General features: G+C 32.5%; 1 long non-coding RNA gene across 1 annotated transcript; it reads left to right on the forward strand.

The window, feature by feature from the left end:
• Positions 1-2,348: 2,348 nt before the first annotated feature.
• On the forward strand, positions 2,349-12,621 carry LOC134740248 (uncharacterized). Its single transcript, XR_010127570.1, has 4 exons — positions 2,349-2,629; positions 9,671-9,766; positions 10,122-10,248; positions 11,377-12,621. It is a non-coding gene; the product is annotated as an uncharacterized LOC134740248 (long non-coding RNA).
• The last annotated feature ends 1,189 nt before the right edge of the window (positions 12,622-13,810 follow it).

Consider the following 13,810-nt stretch of genomic DNA (forward strand, 5'->3'; position numbering starts at 1 on the left):
ATGTATCTACGAGACAAGGACCCAGGAATAGTAAAAGCCATTAGCAATTAGAAAGGGGTAAAATGCATTCTCTGTTAAAGCCTTTAGAAGAAACTAACAAGGTCAATACATTGATTTTAGACTTCCAACCTCAAAACTGTGAAAAAATAAATATATGTTATTTTTAAGCCACCAAGTATATAATAATTTATTATAGCAACCCTAGTGAGCTATTACATATATCTAATATGTATTAATATTTATTTATTTTTGTGGTTATAATAATAAAAATTAACACTGAACATTTTGATAATTTGTTTTATGATCTTTAAATGGAGACCATCTTTCAGTTTGAGAACTACTGGTATGAGAAAAAAAGTACTTCTGGAAAATGTAAAATGAGAAATTATAGTAGGCTAGAAGAGTGGAAAATGGCTGGAAGGAACCTGGAGAACATCTCTTCCAAACTTCTTGTTTTATAGATAAAACAAGACTTGGGATATGATTCAGACTTTGGATATGATTGGTTTTTACTTTACTGTCACTTGATGTGCATGGTCCCCTGCTTAATAGCACCAGAGAGGTTAAAAAACTTAAGAAGCAAAGGAATAGAGTGGCTGTTTAATCCATAGACTAGTTTCTTCCTTAATATATCATTTTAAACCATATTAATGATCACAGAAATCATTTCTGCAAAGTTTCTACAACATACAAGACTGCATTTTAAAAGAAGCAAAACAAAACCCAAATATCTTCTTTGTCACACCAGAGGTTGCCAGATGCAATACAAAAAGATCACCGATTTTCCTTATAGCCCAACAATGCTTGTGACTTTTGTAATTGATAAAGTTTTCTTTATTGAGATCTTTACTTCAAACTATACTACAAGGCTACAGTAACCAAAACAGCATGGTACTGGTACCAAAACAGAGATACAGACCAATGGAACAGAACAGAGCCTTCAGAAATAATGCCGCATATCTACAACTATCTGATCTTTGACAAATCTGACAACAACAAGAAATTGGGAAAGGATTCCCTATTTAATAAATGGTGCTGGGAAAACTGGCTAGCCATATGGAGAAAGCTGAAACTGGATCCCTTCTTTATACCTTATACAAAAATTAATTCAAGATGGATTAAAGACTTAAATGTTAAACCTAAAACCATAAAAACCCTAGAAGAAAACCTAGGCAATACCATTCAGGACATAGGCATGGGCAAGGACTTCATGTCTAAAACACCAAAAGCAATGGCAACAAAAAGCCAAAATTGACAAATAGGATCTAATTAAACTAAAGAGCTTCTGCACAGCAAAAGAAACTACCATCAGAGTGAACAGGTAACCTACAGAATGGGAAAAAAATTTTGCAATCTATTCATCTGACAAAGGGCTAATATCCAGAATCTACAATGAACTCCAACAAATTTACAAGAAAAAAACAAACAACCACATCAAAAAGTGGGCAAAGGATATGAAGAGACACTTCTCAAAAGAAGACATTTATGCAGCCAAAAGACACATGAAAAAATGCTCATCATCACTGGCCATCAGAGAAATGCAAATCAAAACCACAATGAGATACCATGTCACACCAGTTAGAATGGTGATCATTACAAAGTCAGGAAACAACAGGTGCTAGAGAGGATGTGGAGAAATAGGAACACTTTTACACTGTTGGTGGGACTGTACAGTAGTTCAACCATTGTGGAAGTCAGTGTGGCGATTCCTCAGGGATCTAGAACTAGAAATACCATTTGACCCAGCCATCCCATTACTGGGTATATACCCAAAGGATTATAAATCGTGCTGCTATAAAGACACATGCACACATATGTTTATTGCAGCACTATTCACAATAGCAAAGACTTGGAACCAACCCAAATGTCCAACAATGATAGACTGGATTAAGAAAATGTGGCACATATACACCATGGAATACTATGCAGCCATAAAAAATGATGAGTTCATGTCCTTTGTAGGGACATGGATAAAGGTGGAAACCATCATTCTCGGCAAACTATCATAAGGACAAAAAACCAAACACCGCATGTTCTCACTCATAGGTGGGAACTGAACAATGAAACACATGGACACAGGAAGGGGAACATCACACACTGGGGCCTGTTGTGGGGTGGGTGGAGTGGGGAGGGATAGCACTAGGAGATATACCTAATCTTAAATGGGTGCAGCACACCAACATGGCACATGTATACATATGTAACAAACCTGCACGTTGTGCACATGTACCCTAAAACTTAAAGTATAATAAAAAATAAAATAAAATAAAATAAAAATAAAAATACCTTCCAAAAAAAGAAAAGATATAAGGAGAGGTATTTTACAGTTTTTCTCTGTAACATCCAAATGCTCTTTTACTCCATGGGGTACTTCACCTACATTTTCATTTCTTGTCTTCATTTTTTGTCTTTGTAATTGTTCTGCAGGCTAGTTGATCTTGACACTAATGCATTCAGAAGGCTCCACTGTGGAGCAGGGGGGTTGGTTGCTTGGCAACCTCACAAAACAGCAACATTGCTGGGCCTCTTACCTATAAGAGTCTTGTTTGGGGAGAATCTAAGGCATTATGCTACTTCTAACTCTTCTCCTTAGGCCTCAGAAAAACAGAGATTTGAATGAATACTGAAGGTATTTAAAAAGGATTATCGTGATTTTTTTTTCAACTCAGAATATTAATGTCTTATTCTCAGGCTTTAGGTGGTATCTTTAAAAACTTCCTTTGGCAGTTTTTAAATATCAGATTAGTGTTCTATTAAGGTCTTAAAATATGAGCCAAGTCAAGAGACTAACACATTTATTTCTCCTATTTTTGGGTTTCACTAACTGACTATTCTAAACCACATCTTCATAATTGTTTATAATTGTTTATAATTCATAATTGTTGTGTTGTACATTCAAAGCCCATTGTGAATATTAAGAAATATTACAAGGCTATTGTAGCATTCGATAATTCAATTTTGTCACTATTTCTATTAGGTAGATATTGATTATGATCTAGTCATAGGGGAGAGAGGAAAGCTAAACTTTCGCTATTAGATTTGGTTCATCGTGGAGTTAGTAAAATTTACTCTCAATTAGAGGAAATCATCTCATCAAATAGGAGATAATTCCTCTAGGAACACATGGACACGATTTTATTTTTTTAAAAAAACTATTGTGCATTTCCTCCTCTTCTGGTGTCATCTCAACACAAGAGAGTTGATTTGCTAGGAAATATAAAACAGCTTTTTAAAATGTGGTCTGCACTACTAGAACAATTCTCTTCATTTGTGTGTGTCTGTGTGTTTTCCTTGAATCCAAGGAGATGATGAAGAAACATTCACTTTTTACTAGTAATAGTAAATGATTTACTAGTAATAGTAAAAAGTACTATTTACGAGTAGCAGTAAAGGTCAAACAATGGTACATATGTGATTCTTCCAGGGCTTTCCCCAGAATGATGTGTTTAGATAACAGACAGACACAATTTTGTCTATTTATATAGCATGTATATTTTTTCTTGTGCTCATACGTATTTTCATATGCTGTTAAACTTCTGTATCATTTTTATTATGTACATATTTGAGAGTAGCCTTAAAATCTAGGTTATTTATTAATATTTGTAATGGAAAGGTAATATGGGCACTTAGTAGGGACATTTGTCATGGGGAAAATACCAAACTAATTATTTAATCAGAAAAAAATTCTTAAGTTTTCTTTTTTATACTTTTTTTTTTCATTTGGTAGATGAGATCTATTCACTGAAGCTGTTTACATAACTAAGGCAAGTGGAAGGAATATGGAATGACTACCCAAACAACACCAGCCTTCCTTTCTGAATATATCATCCGTCACTTTCTTAATTAAACTCCCCAAAGAGGGTCCATGATAAACACGGTAATCATGATTTCCTTAAAATATAGTAAATTATACTATATTTTAAATTAATATCATTTACGAACACTGTTATGGGGCATGTTCTGCCCTCTTAGAACTATTTTATTTTTATTCACAGTAAGCAGGTAGCTTACTTTCTTCAATATGTTATTTCAAAGAACTCTTTGAATATAGGATTGTCATGAATTAAAATTAGAAAAGTAGCAATTTTCTTTCAAAACTGCTTTGAAACCTAACACACAAACATAGTCATATACACATGAATAAATTTATTTTGGACAGAAAAGTACATGATGTCCCTCTTAATATAAATCTTGAACTTTATACTGTAAAGGAACAAAGCTGGGCTGTATCAAAGTGTTAGTTATGCTCTGAGGCTTAGGACTGTTGTTGTTGACAATACATATTATGAGAAAATAAATTATTCTAAGAGCTGGAAATCTTTTTTATTTCCTAACCATTAAGAGAGGTATAGAACCCTCAATGGAAATAAAGAGGTATAACAAAGCACAGAAGAAACTGTGTCTGAAAACTATGGTTTAATAACATTGCATTTACTGTTTGGTTATCTTTCCTATGTATATTAATTCAAATCTCCAGAAACAAAAACTCAGCAAACTTGTCTTTGCAACCTGAATGATCCAAACGAATCCCATCCATTAATAGGGCTTTACTTGATCACCAGACTGTTACCTAAATTTGTTAAAGTCCCTGGGTTTTAAATTATAAGCAAGATGATGCAACATTTCATGGTTCAACCGTTCAACTTTAGTTTCACAGATTAAGCATATTATATGGTTTTAGTGATATAATGAGGAAAGAATAGGCAGTCATTTGTGCATCGGAAGCTGAACCCATAAATGCCGGGTCACCTTTGATACAAAACAGTTAGCAAGTCTATTGCAGTTTTGCAGGAAAAAAAAAAATCTCAAAATAAGTTAGAAGAGGTGGGTGTGGAGAAATGCACATGTGTTAAATATTTAAGTGAAGAAAATCTGTAAGGATTAATGATACACTTGGTGGAGAATAAGAAAGAAGGAGCTATAAATGATGCCTTTTAAGTCTCTGGGTTAAGAATCTTTGACATCTTAAATAAGGAATTTATTATGTACACACACAAATATATTTGACATGAGCTCTGTCTTCTTAATTCATGTATTCTGTTTATTATGCTTGTTTCTGCATTTTTGTTTTATCCTCTGCCATTTCTAGTTTAATTATGGTTGTTCTTTCAAATTTCTATTTCCATTTGTATTTTCATTTTGTGGATGATCAACTTCATATTTTTAACAAACCCTTTTAAATTAGTTTTTCTTTGATTACTTCTCCATTTAACACATTTTACCTACACAGCCTCCCTTCCTGAAATTCCAAATCTGTTGAAATCTAGAGTTTTTATTCCAGATTTGAATTTTTAAAAACAGCTTCCTTTTCAAAATCTTTTCTTGAAAATTCAATGAGTATTTATGATGTAGTAATTGAAAATATTTTACCATAATTTGATGTTTTATCTACACTACACAATTCTTTTTTCATATAAAGTTGTACATCTCCTCTCCTTGTTATTTTGACTAGAGTGATTCCTTGAGTAGTTGTGTATTTTTATTCAACTAGAAATGGCAAGATTCTATAAGATGGAATCTTTGTTGTGATCACAATAGTGTTAAATATGACAAGCCCAATAATTGGTACATAGACATGTCAAACTTGCTTAAATTTGTGAAATAAAGTATATTTTTATGTTATCATATATTGAAAGAAATCTGTTGTTCAAAATATTTACCTTTCAGATATATCTAAATCTGGTTTTTATTTATTTTTATAATCATCTTAGATTAGATATGTAATGGGAGAGAGTTTAATTTACCTTCTGAAATACTTGGTTTTAAAATATAGATGCTTGACACATTTTCTTTTAATCCTATTTTAATTCTAATTATCTTAATCAGAATACATTCAAATATGCATAAAAGTATTTTTTAAGTAAGATGGACTATAACTTGATAAGATTTTTAAGCTTATTAAGCTTGTTAAACTTTTAAAAATCTTACATCTTCCTTCAGGTAAGGAAATTACCTCCTAATGTTTTTCTGAGTACTTGCTTCAAATAGATGCTTGAGCTCTCTCAATAACAATAGAATCAGTAGAATATCTGAGTTGTAGTCAAGGTATCTATCTATCATCTATCAATCTATCCATCCATCCACACACACATACATACTAGCTACAAGTTGCTTCTTCTGTCCCAAAAGGTTTGTGAGTCATTGTAGTTAATATCAAGTTAAATTAGGCATACTTTTTTACTAAAAATATCACTTGGGTTTTATAGAATGGAATGAGAATTATGGAGATGTCAATAACTGGTGGTGAACAAATTAGAAGTTAGATGTAAGACATATAATATCGAGATTCTGCTCAGTGTTGAACTATTTCAACTTTTGCTTCCAAATGGGTACACTGGTGTTATAATGCATTTCACTTTGAAATTCTATTCTCAGTAGCATTTCCTTTGAAATCTCAATAAGCGTGCTGGATAGAAGAGCCTTATGTATATGTATTTATAGGCAAATAGAGTTCTACTTGTATTTATAAATATGAATGGTAAAATATATAGGTATGCCTAAACAGAGAAAGACAGTACTTACTATAGACACAAACACACACACACAAATATAAATATACATGGCTTCCCTGTTGACATAAAATTTGAGCATGTTGTTCGATACAATTTTACTATTCATATCATGGTCAGTCTACCATCAAAGGTTATTGCATGCCTCATAGCTCCCCTTAAAACAATAAATAAGCAAATAGATGTTAACCTAATTATAAGTGGCCTACATGCTTTTCACATGTTTAGCTGTAGAATTCAGAAACACATAGTCTTCTGTGAATTTGCGTATCTTTTCTTTTAACTCAGAACTACCCAAATGAAATATTTTTTAAAAAACTGAGCCAAAGTGTTTATTTTGAAACTAGAGCTGTTACTTGATTGCATTCCTCTAGAACTAAACTTGAAAAATTTAATTTGGCAAAGCAATTCAGATTTCTGCAAAGAGGTTTACTCGAACCAGATAAAAATCCTTCCAGGGAAGTGAATAAAAAATTATGTTATGATGGATTTTCCAAACATAACATCTGGAATTATTCTCCTTTAACTCTATGGATTTGTTGATAATATCTTAAGATGAGGTATATTTTTTATAAATTCTGTACTAACTACAAGGCTTTATACAGTTTGGGTTTTCAATACATTTTAATTGTTATGAATGTTTTTAGTGAGCAGATATACATCCCTTGAAACTCTCGTCTTTTAATATGTGTTGTATATATATACATATGCATCATGTAACTCCCCTAGCATCAGAAAAGCACATTTACTGATAATCTTTGAGTTTGTTTCTACTTATGAAAACTAATTTTATAGAACATTTGTGCTGAAAGTGTATTGCTACTGTCTGAATGTTTGTGTTTCTCCAAAATTTATATGTTGAAAACTAATCTCCTAATGTGTTGGTATTAAGAGGTGGGGTCTTTGGAAGGTTATTAGGTCATAAAGGTGGAGCCCTTGTGAATGGGATTGATGCCCTTATAAAAGAGGACTGGGGGAGTTTGTTGCCACCTTTTGCGATGTGAGAACGCACATTGAAGGCAGCATCTTTACAAAATGATCCCTCACTAAACACTGAATCTACTGGAGACTTGATCTTGGAATTTCCAGATTTGTGAATTTGTGAGCGGTAAATTTCTGTTGTTTATTAATTACTCAGTGTCAAGTATTTTGTTAAGGTAGTTTGAATAGACTAAGACAGTGGTTCTAATCATACTTTAAGTTCTCCACTTCATTGTATTATTTTAGTCATTGAAAAAAATATCTATTCACAAGATGTCAGGAATTGAAATGCCAAGAATATGCCACTAAAACTATACAGAATTTAGTAGAAAGAAAACATGAAGGAAATAAGACCAAATGCTGTGAAGTGAATTGCTCATTGCCTTGTGATGTCAGAACAGTGGTATGTTTTATTTAGTACTGTATCTCAGTGTCCAGGCTGGAGCTTTTGTTGAATAAATAAATAAATGGTAAAATAACTGCAAAGCTAGAGTTAGAACCTAGACCCAGACCCAGTCTATTACACTTCCAACTGCCTTGTGATTGCCTTGCAGATTAAAGTATAACCGATATGAATAAAGAAGTCAATGACTGTTTAGAAGACAAAACAAAACTCTCTGAACCCCATGGAAATATCCAGACACTTAGAATTATTAACCCTTTACTACAAATTAAAGATGCTCACTAATGTTATCTTGTTGTCAATCTGATTTATACTGCTAAATTGAAATAACATACATAAATTATATACACATATATTCAATAGCTAGATATAAAAATCTGCTAGTGCTTACAGAATACGTTTCTCTTATGTAATATAGTGGTTTCCAGACTGAGCGTGTGCATGATGATCCCTTAAGATGCTTGATGAATATTTTATTTATATTTATTTTTATCTACATTATATAAAATTAAACATATCTAATAATATTTATATAGAGACTGGCACTCTCATACACGCATGTTTTCTGTAGACAGCTTTATTTTTGTTAATTTTATTCCTTTAATGCAAACTATACCTACCCTTGCCCCCCTTCGTCTAGGTTATGAAAGTATTTAATAATTCTGCATGGTGAGCCCAGGCTGAGCCATAACTCACACATATTGTTGTGACAATGGGCATGCTTATGGCTCTCTTTCATGTCCCTGAAGAAAAACACTGCTGAAAAATATGTTTTTTGTCTTTTCCTTCTTATTTCAAAGATGTTATAGTAGGCTTTAGATGCATTTTTGATTCTCTGTCACAATATAGGCTGTTGAGAGTCTGGGTGAAATGACTGATCCTGAAGTAGGACCCCATCAGTTAGCTTGTCATATGTGATATTTATCTTCAGAGCTGAAAATTCACAGGGATGACTATATAACTATTCTGAGATACAACAGAATATTCAAATATTCAATGAAGTAATTTTCCTAAAAGAAGCACCTGGGAATAGAGGGATATTTACAAAAGTTTTATGTGTTTGTTCGGTAGCCATATAAAATTATTCAAAATGTATGTCAAGCTACCAAACTTTGAAATTTTACTTGAGAAACGTTGCCCTAAAACTATTCATTCTATGCTCTCAAAACACTAGGATTTGATGAAATTTAACTTGCATTTATAAAAGTATACTTTTTAAAATAACATTATTGTTATTCCTTATAAAATCATAGCTATCTAGAGTGAGATATGAAATCCCACACTTGTGTACATCTTTGTCATACTAGGACTGCTAGTACTTTGACTTTCTTTGACTTTTAAAAAACATTTTCTTTCTATATCAGGTATATTATTAATTTTTTTATGATAGTTTTTTCCTTTAATTGTATGCCAATGTGCAATAGGGATTCTCTCAGGTTTAAGTATATGGCTAGCTACATTTTAAAAGTATTAAGATTATTAGATCATGTGGCATATTTAACACATTTAATACACGTAGAGAAACTTACCTCATTATAACATTTATCACTAGATTTACTTGTTATGGTTACAACTGAAAATTTGTTAAAATCCCACAGAGTCTTTGCAAAAAAAAGAGATTTAAATAAAATGGATAAAATGTAAATTAGGTCCTATTGCTCTATTTCTCTTGGAGAAAAAGTACCAATATTGAATTTGTTCCTTATTAGTACAAGGTGCTTTCAGCATTCTTTCTTATTTCTGTATTTTGTCTGAATTTTCCATGTTTTAAAAATAGGCATTTCACAATCCAAAAACAGTAATGCCTTTTGAAGAAATACAACTCCCAGTAATAGCACAGAGTCTGCTAGACTGTCCCGTCACAGTCAGTGGGGTAAGTGCTTTCTAAAGAGTTTCTAGAAGAGATTGTGTGCTTGTGCTACACAATAAACAGCACTGGCTTCCAATAGAACTTTATGGGCAGGCTGGATGATTCCTGTCCTTTCCTGTGGAGACGTTAAGCATCTTTATTGTAGTCACTCTGGTGCCCACTACACAGAGCTGCTGAATAAGAAGCAACATGACTTCAAAATTGATCCCTGAAAATCCAAATAATTAGTTCCTGTGATAATTATTTGACATTCTTAGTTGGAACCATTTTTGTTTTATTTATGACATATTAATGCTAGGTCAGGTCTCCTGGAGTAAGCAATTTCATGGCTCTTTCTTATTTGTCTCTCTCTTTCAAGGTTGCCAAGATTGATTATGGCATGTTCCTTTGACAAGCACCTAAGGCCCCTGGATTTCTCCAGGCACTCATTAGTGTGACTGCTAATCCCTCTCAAGGCCCTGAAGATACTTCTTTAGTGATCCAGAGTAATTTTCTGGTATTCCATCTAATCTATATTCTAAGCCAAACCATTCTAAATACACTCAGAGTTAATAAAAATCCATCTTGTCCTTTTTATGTGATATAATAATGGACAAACAGAAATACTTGTTTGTTATCTGACTTGATTTATATGAAAAAGGATTTATATACAGACAGAACTGATATGCTTTTATTTAGGTTAGGAATCGCAGAATATCTTCTAAATAATGAAAGTACTTTACTCAAAGGAAGTATGTCTAGTAGATAAAATTATACTTTCTTTATAAGCTTGAAGTCTTAATAATATGACAATGGTTTGGGAAGTGAACACCTTTCATAAAAATATCCCAAATTATAAACATGTTCACTCTTACTTCTGGTATTTGCTGTTTTCTGCATAGTATCATCTTCTCTCACCAGTTATTCTTTCTTTCAATTGTGCATCTACTCTTCCCTTGGGGTGATCTGCATATTTAATCTGTGGATAAGAACAGTCTGGTAAACAAATTATGGGGAATATGAGTATTAAACACACAGGCTCAAGAATTATAAGCAAACCTGTTTACTTCACATTTGGCCTGAGTTTTAAACTAAGATTGACTTAAAATCTTCCTTCAGGGACTTATTTTATTGTAAGCACATTTAGCGTGTGGAGAGTGCTATTAGTTCAAAAGTATGCTCTGTTCAACTGACCGGAGGAGGGAGGGTATGAATCTTTTAACATGAGTGTTCCTTTCATCTTCATTGAGTCTGGAAATAGAAAGCATGAATACTAAATAGAAGAGAATAATTCTAAGAAAATATATACCATGCGATTTGTTTATTTCGAATCACCTTTCAAACTAAAATTTTCATAGGTGAGAAACCTGTTGCTTCAAAGTAGTCCTTTGTAAAATGTTCTCAAATCACCTGAGTATATTTTGCATGCATATTTCCTAGTAATGCCATGGAAAATATTTGAAAGGAATAAATTCTAGGAAGGCACTGCACAGCTCATAGTTTCATATACTCAGGTCGTTGATAAAAAAAAATGAAGAAAAATATTAATAGAGAGTCAATATAGCTTATTCATAGAATGTTACATTGCCTGTATTCAAATCACAGCACCACTGCTATCTGTGTGTCTCTGGCAGGATATTCAAGCTCTCTTTGTTCCTGCATCTGAAGAATGGATTAAGAATAGCACCTACCTTAGGACTTCTTTGAGAATAAAGTATTTAATGTACAGCCCTCAGAAGTGTGCCTGCCTTAGAGTAAGAACAGGTCTATCACTTTGCACAATGGGGAACCATTTGGGTTGAATTCTTTGTGATTTGTGCCTGTTGGAACACAGCATATTGTGTGACTGGTGTCTTGACGTTCTACTACAAAACAGTCTTGTATACCATGATGTAAATTAACTGTTATTATTATTTTGATTTATGCTGGGGTGACCTTATTTCTTGGTTTGGTCAGGACAGTCTTGGTTTATTTCTATCTTCCTGATAAAATTGTTAACAACCTCTTTCATTCTCTGAATCCATTTATTCAAGCTTGTTTGAAAGAAATTTGCTAGCCCATTTGTTTAGAACTTTAATATAGAGTATTTTACTTTTATTTAAATCTCAATATATTTAGATTCAGACTCCAAGTCTGCATGGCCTATTACACGGCAACTTTCTACAAAGATATTCACTTGGCTTGGGACAAGTGAATGTTTGTTTATTTCCATTTGGTTTTGCCAAAAGATTCAGATTCTTATTTTATAAGGCTTTACAAAAGTATTTTGACATAATTTCTTCATTGCTAATCAATCTAGTATCCCATATATAATTATTATTTCTAGACAATTGAGAAACAGTATACACTGTTTCAGCATTACTCAAAAGTTTTCACATCATTACCCCTATGAAAAGTAATATTTACACAGAAGACTTAACTGAAATAAAAGGAATTTGGAGGCATTAATAAGAAAGCCAATAACACAACTTATCACATTTTCTTAAAATTGATACCATTATAAGAAAAATAAATACTAAAAAAGACATTAAATATTGAATTATATAAAACTTCCAAAAAATATTTATATTTTTGAAAGGAAAAACTGGGGCTTGTTTATATGAACATAATTTTATACAGATTTTATTTTTGTAATGGTTAAATGTAGTTCTGATCAAAGTTGTTTAAATAATCTTTTCACTTTATTTCCAGTTGTCCTCAGTGATAAATTTGACACTAGTATGTAGCAAAAATAGCAAAAAGAAAAACAAATTATTTATCATCAGGGATATCCTTACCATTAATCAAAATGTGGTTAAGTTTATTTCTTTAAATTATGTGTCAGGTTATAATTTTTCTTTATATGTAATATTTCATTAAAAATCTTATGTTAAAATTTTTTATGAAGATGGATTTCAAAATCAATTGAACTTCTTCACATCAATAATTTGAAAGTAATTATGGTTTCTCTAAAGCATACACAGTTGTTCTACTAGTCTGTTTTATTTTAAGATAATTTCAAAGTCCCTTCTTCAAAGTTAGATTTCCCCCACATCTGAATTCATAAATTTCATTGGCATATGTTAGTCTATTCTCATGGTCTTGTTCATTTCTATTAAGTTCATGCATGCATTCAAATATGTCACTTTCATAAACTATTTTTATTTGTTTTTTTTGTTTGTTTTGTTTTTTTGTTTTTTGTTTTTGTTTTTGTTTTTGAGAGAGAGTCTCGTTCTGTCACCCAGGCTGGAGTGCAATGGAGCTATCTTGGCTCACTGCAAGCTCCACTCCCTGGTTCAAGCGATTCTCTTGCCTCAGCCTCCTGAATAGCTGGAATTACAGGCACACCCCACCACTCCTGGCTAATTTTTGTATTTTTGGTAGAGACAGGGTTTCACAATGTTGGTCAGGCTGGTCTTCAACTCCTGACCTCGGGTGATTCACCCGCCTTGACCTCCCAAAGTGCTGGGATTACAGGTGTCAGCCACTGCACCAGGCCAAAAATAGCTTTATTGATGTATAATTAATATACAATAACTACACATATTTAATGTATATAATTTTATGAGATTGGGCATGTGCATATATTCCTAAAGCTATCACCACAGTAAAGTTAATAAACATATTCATCACCTCCAAAAGTTTCTTCATGCCCTTTTGTTTTTATTTGTTTATGGTAAAAACAATTAACATAAAAATCTACCCTTTTAACAAATTTTTAAGTTTGCAATACAGTACTGTTACCTATAGGCATTATGTTGTATAGCAGAACCCTAGAATTTATTCACTTTGCATAATAAAACTCTATACCATTGAAAACAACTCATTTTCCCCTTTCTCCAACTTCTCGTAACCACTACTCCATCTGACTGTTTGAATCAGAATCTTGTAGAGATAGCTGCACAACACCATGTTTACTGTGACATTATTCAGAAGAGTTAAGATGTGAAAGTAGCCTAAATGTCCATTTATAAATGAATAGATAGAGCACATAACTCTTGAGTATCTTTCTTCTGGAAACCAGCACTTTGCATGAAGCAGTAGAATGCCCATTTTGAGCTTATTTTCTGACATCAAAGCTGAAAAGAG

The sequence above is a fragment of the Pongo pygmaeus genome, chromosome 9 (assembly GCF_028885625.2).
Source record: "Pongo pygmaeus isolate AG05252 chromosome 9, NHGRI_mPonPyg2-v2.0_pri, whole genome shotgun sequence".
Taxonomy (NCBI): Eukaryota; Metazoa; Chordata; class Mammalia; order Primates; family Hominidae; genus Pongo; species Pongo pygmaeus.